This window comes from Microtus ochrogaster, chromosome 18, assembly GCF_000317375.1.
Source record: "Microtus ochrogaster isolate Prairie Vole_2 chromosome 18, MicOch1.0, whole genome shotgun sequence".
Lineage (NCBI taxonomy): Eukaryota > Metazoa > Chordata > Mammalia > Rodentia > Cricetidae > Microtus > Microtus ochrogaster.
In genome coordinates this window covers 34,777,009-34,791,731 of record NC_022020.1, presented here as the reverse complement: position 1 = coordinate 34,791,731, position 14,723 = coordinate 34,777,009, and positions in this window count along the sequence as shown.

Here is a 14,723-nt window from a genome sequence, read left to right as displayed (position 1 = left end):
CTCAGCTACGGTAGGCTCGTCCTCCCGCCCAGTCATTCTTCCCTTTCCTTCTTCATTACGGCAATAATTGCATTTACTTCAACAAACACCAAAGGTTTGTAATAGCTGGTTAGCATCCTTTTCTGATAATTCCATCATCTTTCTCATCTCTAGATGACCTTTGAAAACAGACCTTTAGCAAGAATCAAAAACCATGATTGTCAAGAGGATCAAATTAGTGAGAGAAAGCTTTAGTACTTGCCAGAAAAGACTTAACACTACTTAAAGGAAAACAACAAACCAATCACTCAGTGATGTTAAGTTTGCAATGTCTGAACAACAATAAAAGTATTATATATCCCCGCAAAAAAAGGAGAACACAAAATGTTAGTGAGAAGAAGAATGTATCAACCTCGCCCCATTTCCAAGACTTTGCCTTTCTGATCTTAACGTCTGTTCATTGTGGACATGGACCGTAGGCAAACAATCCCTGTTTATGTAAACTAAGGGAATCATCTATCATAGGCTGTCCCTACAATTATTTTACCTTAGAAGTTGCTCCTGACAAACTGAGTGGAACTATTTTGCTTCTCTTTTCAGTGTGTCCATGTTTCCCCTTCATTTCTCAACAAGCAGAGAATGTGAGCATCGGTGATCAACAAGAACCAAGGGCTCTCTCACATGCTGCCCTAGCAGACGGTCCTTTACAGGGAGAACATGGCTCCGCCTATGGGGCTCAACTCATCACATCACAAAGACTAAAGCGACTAAAGGTTACTTTTGACAAATAGTCCCTAAAATGTGTGCACACTGAGCATTCTGTTATGGCTTGGCTGCTTTTGTCACCTCCCAAACTCATGTTAAAATGTAATCCCCAGGGATGTGAAATGTCCTGGATATACATGTCACAAGGGCTCCAATGTCTTGGATAAACTCAATCCATTCTATAACAATCCTAGGAGAGTTTCGCTCTCTTGTGTTCTTGCTCCTCTGTCTTCTGCCATGGGTGATCCAGCAAGAAGGTGAGGACCTAGACTTGGTCGCCAGTGCCATATAAAATCCAGCTGCCATTGCACATTGGTATATCCCTAGCACTGTGGGGACAAAGACAAGAAGATGGCTGGGTTCTGCTGGTGACATGTCTGCCCAAAGCATGAGCCCCATGCTCAAGGTGAAGCCCTGTCTCGAAGGACTAAGACTGAGAGTGACAGGGTTGGCATCCACTTCCGGCTTCCAGCTGTGTAGTCACAAACGCACACCTCCCCCCACCTCATACAGGTGCACATGCATCAGAGATGCCCCCTCAAACATCCACACATCCACACAGCGAGATAGACAGATAGAGGCAGAGAAAAACAGAGACAGAGAGAGAGACAGAGAGAGAGACAGAGAGAGAGAGAGACAGAGACAGAGAGAGAGAGAGAGACAGAGACAGAGAGAGAGAGACAGAGAGAGACAGAGACAGAGACAGAGACAGAGACAGAGAGACAGAGAGAGACAGAGACAGACAGAGAGACAGAGAGAGAGAGAGACAGAGAGAGAGACAGAGACAGAGAGACAGAGAGAGAGACAGAGAGACAGAGAGACAGAGAGGCTCTTGCCAAAGGCAGCTACCTTCGTTTTGAACTCCACCGTCTCCAGAACTTTGAGTCAATAAATGTTTGCTTACTATAAATTACCCAGTCTCAGAAATTCTGTCATAACAGAAATACAACTTATTCTTAGGGGAAAAAAAAGCATTCAGAATCATATCTAAATTACTTTATACCCAACAAAATATGTGTTCTCTAGCTCCTTGCTTTACATAAAGCCAGAAATCCGAGGCGAAGGAAGGTGGAACCTGTGCACACTAAATGGTCCAGCTTTCCTAAGGCTAAGTGGAGTCCACAGAAGAGTCTCTCCTTTTGTGCATAGCGCTTAGCCTTTAACCTGTACAATCTAACTGAGCCAGCTTCCACCACCTGAAGCCACTGAAAACGATTTAGGGAGAACAAAATGTCACTGCCCACTTCTTCCCTTGCCTATCACAAGGAACAGATACGTTCAGAGGACCTGGATTAGTGCGAACACCCCTGACTGCAGCTCCAAATATCCCGAGTTATCCCCAACGTCTCATAACGGCCTAACCCCTGCCCTTCTCCGACTTGCGACAAATTCTGGCAAGGGTATAGTAGGATTTTGGAAGGAAAAAAAATAGAAAAGACCTTAGCAACAACTCTGAAAGTTCTTTACCCCCATTCAATGGCACGGAGCCAACTGCTGATAGATCACCCAGTCCTGACTTTTTTTCTACTGAAGAGAGTAAAATTGGGAAAACGGTATTTTCTAAGATGAAAATAGTGGAATGAAAATAGATTATACATAATCACTTTAAGTGTTGGTATCAGCAGAACTGGAAAATATCCTCTGGCTAAATCCCGTGGTGGAAATCCACTAATTTTGAAAGGATTAAAGCAACTGTGTAATTTGGGATGGGCAGATAAAGGAAGCAACCATTCTGATAGTTAAACTACTCCAGGGAAAGAAACTGAATTTTCAAGTCTTCGGCAATAATTGCAAGTAGAACTCAGTGTTTTATAAGCTACACTATTGGGACTGTTTCTAGAGATAAAATTTACATGGCTATAATCTCTGCATGCCAGCAATGGTAACATTTTATTCAGATACATGGTTTATCAACGTTGGGAAGCTGTCACACAGTCACCTCCCCATTTACCTTATCAAAAAATAAAAAAAGAACCCAGGCCCGATTGGACCCAGTTGATACAATAATCCCCATAAAATATTTTTCTGACTTCCATCATAGTGTCAAAGCCCTGAGAATGATATTAATATACTTAGCAGAGGACAGCGGCCAGGGAGGTCATTTTTCCAACTACGAGAAGTACCAAACTTTCTCATTCTATTGCTTGTGACTTTCCACTAGGTCAGCACTACCTGAGGAAATATGGAGTTGGCAGAAGGCACAGGCAGGGAGAAATTTTGAAAACACATCACTGAATGTTTTATCAAGGCTCTTCCCTCTCCAACTGACGGACCCTCAAAAACGCAGAGAAGCCAGTGGTTGTGAGGCATGCCTGTCCCTTCAGACACTCAGAGGCTGGAATGGGAGGGTTTTTAGTTCAAGGTCAGCCTATGCTGTAGAGCAAGACCCTACCTTCTCACCGCCCAGGTTTCAAAAAAAAAAAAAAAGGCTGGGATGAAATGCTGGGACAAAAATTTACTTCATTTTATTCTAGTATCTCCAGTGCCTGGACCACTACAGGACACAGAGCGCTGTCCAGCAGGTGCTCGAAGCATCCATCATCAGTAGTCACAGCCTGGGGAGACCCTCTGAGAAGGGTGTGCTTCTCCCTTTCCTGTAGAGGCAGAGGTTGGGAAGAATGGACCAAAGGATGCTCAGTCTGCTTCTTTCCAGAGACATTATCCGTCCCTATCAACTACCTTCATAACCAGAACATGAGGCATTATTGTTGCATTTGATCAGGCGTGTTTGTGAGCAATTAATTTCTTACCTTTCATCCTCTTCACTTTATCTTTATTTCTCCCTCTACTTTTTCCTTCCCTGGTTTGCCTGTCCAGAGTAAATACAGACATGAGAGTGAACCATGCTTGTTCATTTCATGGTAAATTTTCATGATTGCTCGATTGAGGGTTTCTATGTTTTATTTATGTATCTTACCTTTTCTCATAGACGGACTTATGGCAAGCTAAGACTGTCATTGGCAGCACTGATCCAAGATGAGTCTGTAGCAAAAGCTACCCACTTTTTGTTTGTTTATATGTGTATGTGCAGGGAACAGTCATGCTATAGCACATGGATGGACGTCAGAGGACAAGTCGTGGGAGCTGGCTTCTCCTCTTCCACCTTGTGGGCATGCAGGGTTGAACTCAGATCAGAAGCCTTGCTGTCAGGTTCCTTTACCCACTATGTCCTGTCACTGGCCACCCTCACCTCCTTTGATTGTGTGTGTGTGTGTGTGTGTGTGTGTGTGTGTGTGTGTGTGTGTGTGATGATACATGTGTAGAAGTCAGAAGACAACTTGAGGGCGTTGGTCCTCTCCTTCTACACGTGAACCCTGAGATCAAACCCAGGTCATCAGACTTGGTAGCAGATGCCTTTACCAGATGAGCCATCTCACCGGCTCGGAATTACTCTTTTAAAAAAAAAAAAAAGGAAGAAATCATTGGTATAAAGACACCTACCATGATAACAGGGGTCAAGACCTGGAGAAGGAATGAAAGTAGTGAGCAGAGCCCTCAGCTGAGGTTTGACTACAGGAGCATCCCCCACAGACTCATGTGTTTAAGAACTTGGGGATGTTGTGGAACCCTTAACCCAGGTGAGAGCTATCTGGAGGAAGTGGGTCTGTGAGAGTGGTCCTGATTATTCCCAACCCCTTCCACACCATATTCTGCTTCCTGATCTGCTGAGATGTGTGGATGTTCCACCATATAATACCCCTGCTACGACCTCCTCCATCTCTTTCCTGCTGCGACGGACTGACACTATGAGCCAAAATGAGTAGCTCATCCTTGAAATCGCTTCTGTTGGGCATTTCTCACAGTTACTTCGAGGAGAACCTCTTACCCTCTGCTGTTTTTCTTCTGGAAGTGTCTTAATAGGACACAAATCCAAAAGACCAAGACTCAGACTGACTGAGCCAAGGCAGAAGCAGCAAACATCTTTGGTCTCACAAGGTTGGAGTCATGTGGGGTCCAGCAGACCTCCATGTTTTCTTAAGACATTTTTTAAATTCTGAGGCTGTGTTGATCGGGGGCCCAACAACTTTAGTGATAGAGTTTTTGAAAAATAGAATAGAAATAGAGGCAGTCTCACAGCGCTGAAGAAACAACTGGTACCATTAAGTATTTACCAAAGTGGCTATGGAAAGACCACACAGGGCTCCCAGTGGAAAGACTAAGAAGTGAACATTGACTGAAGGTCAAGAGACTGGTAAATAGTGAAACTTAGCATTTCCTTTCCTCAGCCCTGACTGGATGAAGTGGTCACTCCCTCGCCATATGCCTAGTTAAGACAAGGGCAAAGCACCTGCAGTGATAAAGATAGTAATTTCAAATTCACAATGTGTGGTATATGGTATAACAAAAATTGAGCTAGGAAGCCGGCAAGTGGCTGATAATCAAGAGATAAAGCCATGAATATAAGCAGACTGAGAAATGAGCCAGACACTGAAGTTTGCAAATAAGGACTTCAAAGCAGGCAATATTAGTGTGAAAACAAGGTAGGAAAATAATAAGCAAATAGATAAATGGCGCACTGTTGGAGATGCTTTCAAGCTGTCTTTCTAGAACTTAGACGTGCGTTTTCATGACTGGAAAGATGACTAAGGGCACTTTCTGCTCTTCTAGAGGACCCGAGTTCATTCCCCAGCACCCACGTTGAGTGTTTCACAGTGGCCTATAAATCAAGCTCTGGGGAATCTGACACCTTTTCTGGCCTCTGTGGGTACCTACATGTACATGATACATGTAACATATATGTACACATAAATAAAAGTTAAGTGTATGAAATTTGTAGGTAAATGTAGTTCTCTCCTCTCATCAAGGAAACTTCTCTGTGCTGCAGATGGAGACCATTACAGAAAAGCACAACCTGTCAAAAGGCAGAACTGTGGAGCCCCATGTCAACAGAAACATCTATAACACAACTCCTGCACCTAAGCCTCGGGGGTTAGACTGGAAGGGAAGGCAGAAAGACTGTGAGAGCCAGAGGAACAGGAAGCTTCTAGATATATTAGAGAAACTATACCCATGAAGTTTTGTTAACATGAGTGCCAAATCATGACCTGAACAAGGGCAACACCAACAGACACACTAACATGTCCAGGAAAAGCTCATGAGGCCTCAACCCAACCCTAAGAACTATAGGGAACTAAGGAATATTAAGAGCAAGAGAAACAGTCTTCCCCAAGGAAGAGCATACCAATTGATTGTCCAATACCAAATGGTCAGTCCTGAGAATATATACATACAGGTAACATTATACAGACTGAGCAGGTTGTATTTGTGTGTGCATACATATATAAAATACACACACACACACATACATATATCTGTAGCAGCAATTAATAAAAAAGAGGCCATGAATTTGAAAGAGAACAATGGGTGGATACATGGAAGGGTTTGGAGAGAGGAAGGGAAAAGGGGAAATTATGTAATTAAATTATCTCAAAAAATTAAAATAAAATAAATCTTAAAAAGAAGTGGACTTTCCAGGGGGTGATGGCAAATGCCTTTAATCCCAGTGCTCAGATGGCAGAGGCAGGCAGATCTCTGAGTATGAGGCCAGCCTAATCTACAAGTGAGTTCCACGACAGTCAGGGCTACACAGAGAAACCCTGTCCCAAATATATATATATATATTCAGGAAAAATACAAAAAGAAAAAAGTAGTTGTTCTCATGATAGAAAAATGCAGTTTGATTATAGAGAGAAGTTGAAATTTGAAAAGAGAGTGGCAGAGTGCATGTCCCATTTTCCATTTTTGTGTTTCTCTATCCTGAGGTCAGCATGAGGCACTGGTAACAGTGCCATACCACCAAAGTGCCATAGAAAAGCCCCCTACCTTATTGGCTGGAAGAAACAGAAAAAGGATCAGGGCTTCATGCAAAAGCAGAACCCCCAAAGACACAGGCCCAGAGAAGCCCTACTGTGTGAATGGATGTAGCACAGGCCTACGGTTGCTAAATCATCTGTGGATGCTTGGGAGAAACTGGAAGCACATAGCAGCCAAAACTTAGAGAATATGGCTGAAATTGGCAGCACACAATTTGATCCAATGTCTAATGAGTACGACCCTCTATATTCCAGCTTTTGATACGAGAAAGGGCTTGAAACCATGCCCAAGTGGGATGCCAGGATGATTAGTTGCGACCAGTTCTTGGTTTTAACTGATGCCATCTGGGGAGAGATTTGGGGCTCTTGTTTAGACATGTATTAATTCACCTATTATTTATTGAACCCTACATTGTTTTATGACAACCTAGCTTTCTGAACTTTCCAGCATGCTACTTTGCAACACAGGCCTAGCATGGGATCCTAGAGAATATTATTTTCATTTTAGTTCTAAGACTATGGGAGAGATACATTTCCCCAAGTCTTGGGATAGATTCCATGTTTTAATGTTGTCTTAGCTACAGCACCTAGCATAGAAGCTGGCCAAGTCTAAAAGATGGTTTAGTAAGTATTTGTTGAACTTACTTTTGGACAAAAATTCAGTAGCTTCACCTCAATGCTACAAAAACATATTTTTACTGCTAAAGCTGTGACAGGTAGAGCCTATAATTCCTTACTAGGAGTCCCTCAGGCTGTATATATGTATAGATAGTGGTTGTGTGATTACACTTCATGCATATATATGATAAGAATTCTAATGGTTTTCCACCTCTGTACAAAAGTCAAATTCCCACTGGAATCAGTGAGGACTGTGGTCCTGGCTGGAGGTAATTTTCCAGTTCTAACAAGAGGACATATGATCATTAGCTTTAATTGTCAACTTTATAAAGCCTAGAATAATCTGGGAGAGAATTTCCATGAAAGATCGTCTAGATCAGGTTGATGTGTGTGTGTGTGCGCATGCTTGTGTGCACACGTGTGTGTGTGTGTGTGTGTGTGTGTGTGTGTGTGTATGTTGGAGAGGGTCGTCTTGATTGCCCTGAGTTACATTAGAAGACCCAGCTGGATGCTGCACTTCCTGGTTTGGCAGCCCTGAACTGGATAAGAATAGGAAAAGCTAGCTGAACGCTAAGCTTGCATACATTCATTTCATTTTGCCCCTGACTGAGGATATGGTACGACTAGCAGCTGCCTTAAGCTCCCGCTGTGTGATTCCTCTGCAATGATGGACTCTAACCTAGAACTGAAAGCTAAAATAACCACTCCTCCCCCTAGTTACTTTGTGTCAAGGTAACTTATCAAAGTAACAGAAATGAAACCAGACAGACAGAATTATATAGGAGCCAAAGTTCCGAGTACTTGCAAGCTATTCCCACCGTACTGACCACTACCTCCGGCATGTGTAGCTGCCAATAGACCATGCAAAATCATCTTTAGTTGAAAGGAGAATTTTAATTTTCCACTCTTGTAGGTAGCTAGCTAGTCACAGAGAATGTTCCATAAGGCCTACTGGTTGCTACAGGCTCCTATCTCTTAATGCTTCTTGGCTTGCTCCCCTACACAAATACGGACAGAAAGTACCCATAGTGGGCGGTTTGGGTCATACGCTCACCTCATGTCCCCATGTTCAAAATCGACCAAAGTTCAATAAAGAGCCAAGAGCAATTCTGAAAAGGATAAGAAGCATTTGCCAGAGCTCTTTGCTCCAAAACCTTTAAGGTTTCCCGCAGACTTAATATAACAACACAAGCTGCCGTAGACAGAATCCCTTTAGAATCTGCCCAGAGAGCCATGCCCTACTTTAAGACCTATGCAGACACCAAGCTTTTTAAAACTCACATGTCAGAGGAAGGCTGGATTATCCACTTTATGGCTAAGGGGAGAGAGAGAGACACAAAAGGAGAGAAATGCACTGTTGGCCCACCTTCTGTGAACTCTGAACTTGAAGTCCCCGTGAGGTCACAGTCCCCACTAATGCAGGTCTTCCCAGTAGGAGGCATTGCCTATAAATAGTGTCAAACAAGAGGCTAGACTTCTGATATGATATAAAGCATAGCAGACTCTTACCTGGCGTCCTTTAAATCTGAGAATGTAAGAAGGAATTCTTATTTTTAACAAGACACAAAGTGTGCCTTTTCCTAAACTGACTCTTATTTGGGGTTATGTAATGCTGTTGCGAAATTCTTTTACCGCTTTGGTGGCCTGAAGTTCTCAAATCAGGTATTTGGTGAATGGCAGCAGCTGCCCCAGTGAGAGATACCTCACCTTCAGAATCCAATTAAACTTTCGAGCACATGACTGCTCTGTAGTGAAAAGGCCTTAATTCAGCAACTTGTACAAAGCACACCTGATTCTGGGCTGGAGCCTCACCTCCTTACCTCATCTCCTTACATCCGAGGTGTAAGCTCCTTATGTATACATAGATAGAGATTTCTCTTGTGAATATGCATCTTTTTAATTCCTTTTTGGGATATCCTGCTGTTAGATCATCTCTTGTCTCTGCTTTTGTGAATGTAGCCGATTGTTTGTTTCGAGACAGGATTTCTCTATGTAACTATACTGGTTGTCCTGGAACTCACTTGTAGACCAGGCTGGCCTCAAACTCACAGAGATCCTCTGCCTCCCAAATGCTGGGATTAAAGACGTGTGCCACCACTGCCCAGCTCTCTTTAGACTTCTTTAAACTTGCAGAGGGTCCGTGGAGAGTTTGAAACCAGCTACAGGGCTGGTGAGATGGCTCAGCGGGTGAGGGTACTTGTTGTCAAGCTGGATGATCTGAGCTCGTGTGAATGTGAGCGCATGCACACACAGACACAAAAACCAATGTAATAATCGGTTTAATTCTTCTATAGTTTATTGCTTATTTCAGTGTGCTGGACAAACAGTCTTCTGTACAGCATTAATGTGAAAAATGAAGTTAGTGGGTAGGGCACTAGGGTACCACAGCAGTATTGTTTGGTAAAGACAGCTCCCAGTATGTACTAAGGCTGTATTGAACACTTGTCTTATGTGTGTATCACGGTCTTCTTGGTGCAATCCAAATATCTCTGACAATGCATTCTGATTGATTAGTTATGTAAAAAAATGTCTTAACGATAGTTCTTTCCATTCTAAAATAGAACTTAAGCTCTGTGCTTAAGTTTTGATTCATCACCAAATCCCTCGTTAGCTGCAGTCAGTCACCAGAGTTCAACCCTGGGCGTGGCAAGTGTTCACTGGTTTCTGTAAAGTGTGTCCTTATGACTCCAAGCTTTTAACAAGTAAAGCGTGCTACTTGAGGACATACAGTACCTTAACTGTGAGATCTCCTGGTCTCGTAGCCCGGCAGTTCAGAAGGAATGCCTGCCTGCCTCGCTATGAGCAAATAGCAGGAGAGTCCTTCTGCTGCTGAGCCCTCAGACTCGTACCTAGATTCACACTGGTGTATGAAGTTCAGACCAAAGCACAGAGACTCCCAGCCTTTCCGGAATACGCCAAGATTGGCTTCCTGTGTATCTGAGGAAGTGGTTCAGTTTTCAATTTTATCTTTACAGCTTATACACAGTATTAATGAATAAAGTGTTTTTCCCCCATTTCTTCTGTGCCTGAGTCTTTTTAAATGCAAAGAATTATGGGAGGTGATCATAGCGAGATTCCCGCTGTTAAAGTCAAACAGACAATAGCAAATGGCTGCACATTTACCTGTTCAGAGTATAGTCTGCTGGTGCGTGGGAGAAGATGGTCACACAGGCCTCTACATGGTAAACAGGGAAGTTTACACCACACCTCACTGTCAGAACAAAGAGCGAGAGCCACCTTGGGTCTTAGCTCTTGTTCCTGTTCTCAGCAGATCTAGAAAGGTCTGACCTGAGCACATTCTTCAGGGCTAGGTGCTGCGAGGTGGGCCTTGGTGGGGAGTGGATGTGTTGCTTCCACAGTGGGAGGAACACAGTTGAACTTATGTGTGCACACACCTGCGTACACACACACACACACACACACACACACACACACGCGCGCGCGCGCGCGCGCGGACACACACACACACACACGGACTAAATGGCAAGAAATAATCAAACTGAGAGCTGAAATTAACAAAATGGAAACAAAAGAAAATACAAAGACTCAATGAGACAAAGAGTTGGTTCTTCGAGAAAATCAACAAAACAGACAAACCTTTATACAAACTAACCAAAAAGCAGAGAAAAAATATCCAAATTAACAAAATCAGAAATGAAAAGGGGGGGGCATAACAACAGACATGGACAAAATCTAGAGAACCATCTCGTCATCCGACGAAAACTTGTACTCCACAAAATTAGAAAACTGAAAGGAAATGGACAATTTTCTGGATAAATATCACTTACCCAAAATAAATCAAGACCAGATAAGCAAATTAAATAGATGTGTAACTGCTAATGAAATAGAAACAGTCATCAAAAGACTCCCAACCAAAAGAAAACCCAGGACCAGATGATTTCAGCACAGAATTCTGTAAGATTTTCAAAGAACTAATACCAATGCTCCTCAACTGTTCCATACAATAGAAACAGAAGGAACATTGTCAAACTCTCTTTATAAGGCTACAATTACCCTGATACCCAAACCACACAAAGATAAAACTAAGAAAGAGAATTACAGACCAGTCTCACTCATGAACACTGATACAAAAATACTCAAAAAATACTGCAAACCAAATCTAAGAATACATCAGAAAAATCATCCACCATGACCAAGTCGGCTTCATCCTAGCGACACAGGGATGGTACAACATATGAAAATCTGTCAATGTAATCTACCATATAATCAAACTGAAAAAAAAACCCCACATGATCATCTTATTAGATGCTGAAAAAGTCTTGGACAAAATACAACGTCCCTTCATGATAAAGGTCTTGGACAGAGCAGGGATACAAGGACCATACCTGAACATAATAAAGACAATATACAGCAAGCCAACAGCCAACATCAAACTAAATGGAGAGAAACTCAAAGTTATCACACTGAAATCAGGAACAAGACCAGGTTGCCCACTCTCTCATTATCAATTCAATATAGTATTTGAGGTTCTAGCTAGAACTATAAAACAACAAAAGGAGATTAAAGAAATACATATTGGAAAAGAAGCAGTCAAACTCTGTTTGCTGATGATATGATAGTTTATGTAAGTGACCCCAAAAATTCTACCAACAAACTTCTACAACTTATAAACACTTTCAGTATTGTAGCAGGATACAATATTAACTCAAAAAAAATTAGTAGCCCTCCTTTATACAAAATGATGAATGGGCTGAAAAAGACATCAGAGAAACATCACCCTTCACAATAGCCACAAATAACATAAAATATCTTGGAGTTACTCTAACCATACAAGTGGAAGACCTGTATGACAAGAACTTTGAATCCTTGAAGAAAGAAACTATGGAAGATACCAGAAAATGGAAAGATCTCCCATGCTCTTGTGTAGGTAGAATTAACACAGTAAAAATGGCAATCTTACCTAAAGCAATCCACAGATTCAAAGCAATGCCCATCAAAATCCCAGAAAAATTATTCACAGACCTTCAAAGAATAATACTCAACTTCATACAAAAAAGCAAAAAACCCAGGAGAGCCAAAATAATTCTGTACACTAAAAGAAATTCTGGAGGCATCACAATTCCTGACTTCAAACTCTACTACAGAGGTACAGTATTGAAAACAGCCTGGTATTGGTATAAAAGCAGACATGAGGACCAATGAAATGGAATCAAAGACCTGGATATCAATCCACACACCTATGAACACCTGTTTTTTGACAAAGAAGCAAAAATTATCAAATGGAAAAAAGAAAGCATATTCAACAAATGGTGCTGGCATAACTGGATATCAACATGTAGAAGAATGAAAATAGATCAATATCTATCATGCAAAAAAACTGAAGTCCAAATGGATCAAAGAACTCAACAAAAAACCAACCACACTGAACTTCATAGAAGAGAAAGTGGAAAGCACACTTGAACACATGGGCACAGGAGACGACTTCCGAAATATAACCCCCGTAGCACAGACACTGAGAAAAACAAATTAATAAATGAGACCTCCTGAAACTGAGAAGCTTCTGTAAAGCAAAGGACACAGTCAACAAGACAAAATGGCAGCCTAGAGAATAGGAAAGGATCTTCACCAACCCCACATCAGACAGAGGCCTGATCTCCAAAATATACAAAGAACTCAAGAAATTGCTCATCAAAAGAACAAATAATCTAGTAAAAAATGGGGTACAGACCTAAACAGAGAACTCTCAACAGAGAAATCTAAAATGGCTGAAAGACACTTAGAAAAGTCTCAACATCCTTAGTCATCAAAGAATGCAAATCAAAACAACTCTGAGATTCCATCTTATACCTATAAGAATGGCCAAGATCAAAAACACTGATGACAGCTTATGCTGGAGAAATTGTGGGGTAAAGGGAACACTCCTTCATTGCTGGTGGAAGTGCAAACTGAGACAGCTGCTTTGAAAATCAGTATTTTGATTTCTCAGAAAATTAGGAAACAATCTTCCTCAAGATTCAGCAATACCACTTTTGGGTATATACTTATAGGAAGTTCAATCATACTGCAAGGACATGTGCTCAACTATCTTCATAGCAGTAATGTTTGTCATAGCCAGAACCTGGAAACAACCTAAATGCCCCTTGACTGAAGAATGGATAAAGAAGATGTGGTACATTTACATAATAGAATACTATACAGTGGCAAAAAAACTATGACATCATGAAATTTGTGGGCAAATGGATGGATCTAGAAAACATCGTATTGAGTGGGGTAACCCAGACCCAGAAAGACAAATATAATATGTACTTACTCATTAAGTGCCATTTAGACATAAAGCAATGAAAAACCAGCCTGCAATTCACAATCCCAGAGAACCTAGACAACAAAGAGGACCCTAAGAGAGACATACATGGATCTAATCTACATGGGAAATAGAAAAAGACAAGATCTCCTGAGTATATTGGGAGCATGGGGACCATGGAGAGGGTTGAAGGGGAGGGGAAAGGAAGGGAGGAGAATGGAGAAAGATATACAGCTCAATAAAAACAAGAAAAAAAAACACAAAACAGCAATGTTGTATTTCTAGCACATGAAGAAGTAAAATGTACAAAAGAACAAATGAGAAGTGAGAAGAGTTGGGGTATGAATTCCTGAAGTCCCTGCCAATGTGCTTCCTGAAGGTAGAGTCAGGTGACTTAGAAACTCAGCAAGGTATTGAAGCGTAAACCATAGATTCATAGCCTAGATGAAATAATGAAAAGCATTTAACTTGATGCAGAATGGAAGGAGAAGGAGGAGAAGGAGAAGAAGAAGGTTTTGATACCTTTGATACCTGCTGGCTAGGAAAAAATCATTTTTTCAACAGATACTGTTGGATACTAAGGTGTGGATACTACCACACTCCAAAGCAGGCCCCATGCTCATGATTAACAGAAAGTGAATTCCATGTTTTGTTTCGTAGACTTTTTGTTTTGTTTTTACCTATTTTGACTTATTGGTTCTTTATCTGTTTGTTCTGATTTTTATTGTTGTGTTTTCTGTGGACTTTTTTTTTAAGAGAAAGAAAGAGAACTAAAGTTGGGTGGGTAGGGAAGTGGAAGGTTCTGGGGGGTTCTTGGGGGGGGAAGCATGATCAACTATATCATATAAAATAGTTTTTAAATAAAAATATTTAAAAGTTAAAAAAAGGAGTGGGGCTGTCAAATGGTAAAGGCCAAGGACATGAGTCAGGGATTTGATCCCTGAATCCCCAGCATGGAAACAGAGAGCAACATTACAAAGTTGTTCTCTGACCTTTACATGTATCCATGGCATGTATGTGTCCATACATGTATGCCATACACACATAACAACAACCATAATAATTTTAAAAGAAAAAGAAAGCAAGATGACTATAGAAAACGCAGCACTATTTAGAGATTACTTAAGTGCTCAACCAGACCCCTGACAGCAATATCTAACAGAGAGCTTTCTGAGCTCTCCGATGGAAACGAGGACCACCCTCATGAGAACTGGAGTCAAAGCTGTCTCTGCTCTTCAGTCACAAAGAGCACGGCAGCTCTGTGCCCATGGCCTGGGGCTTTGTAA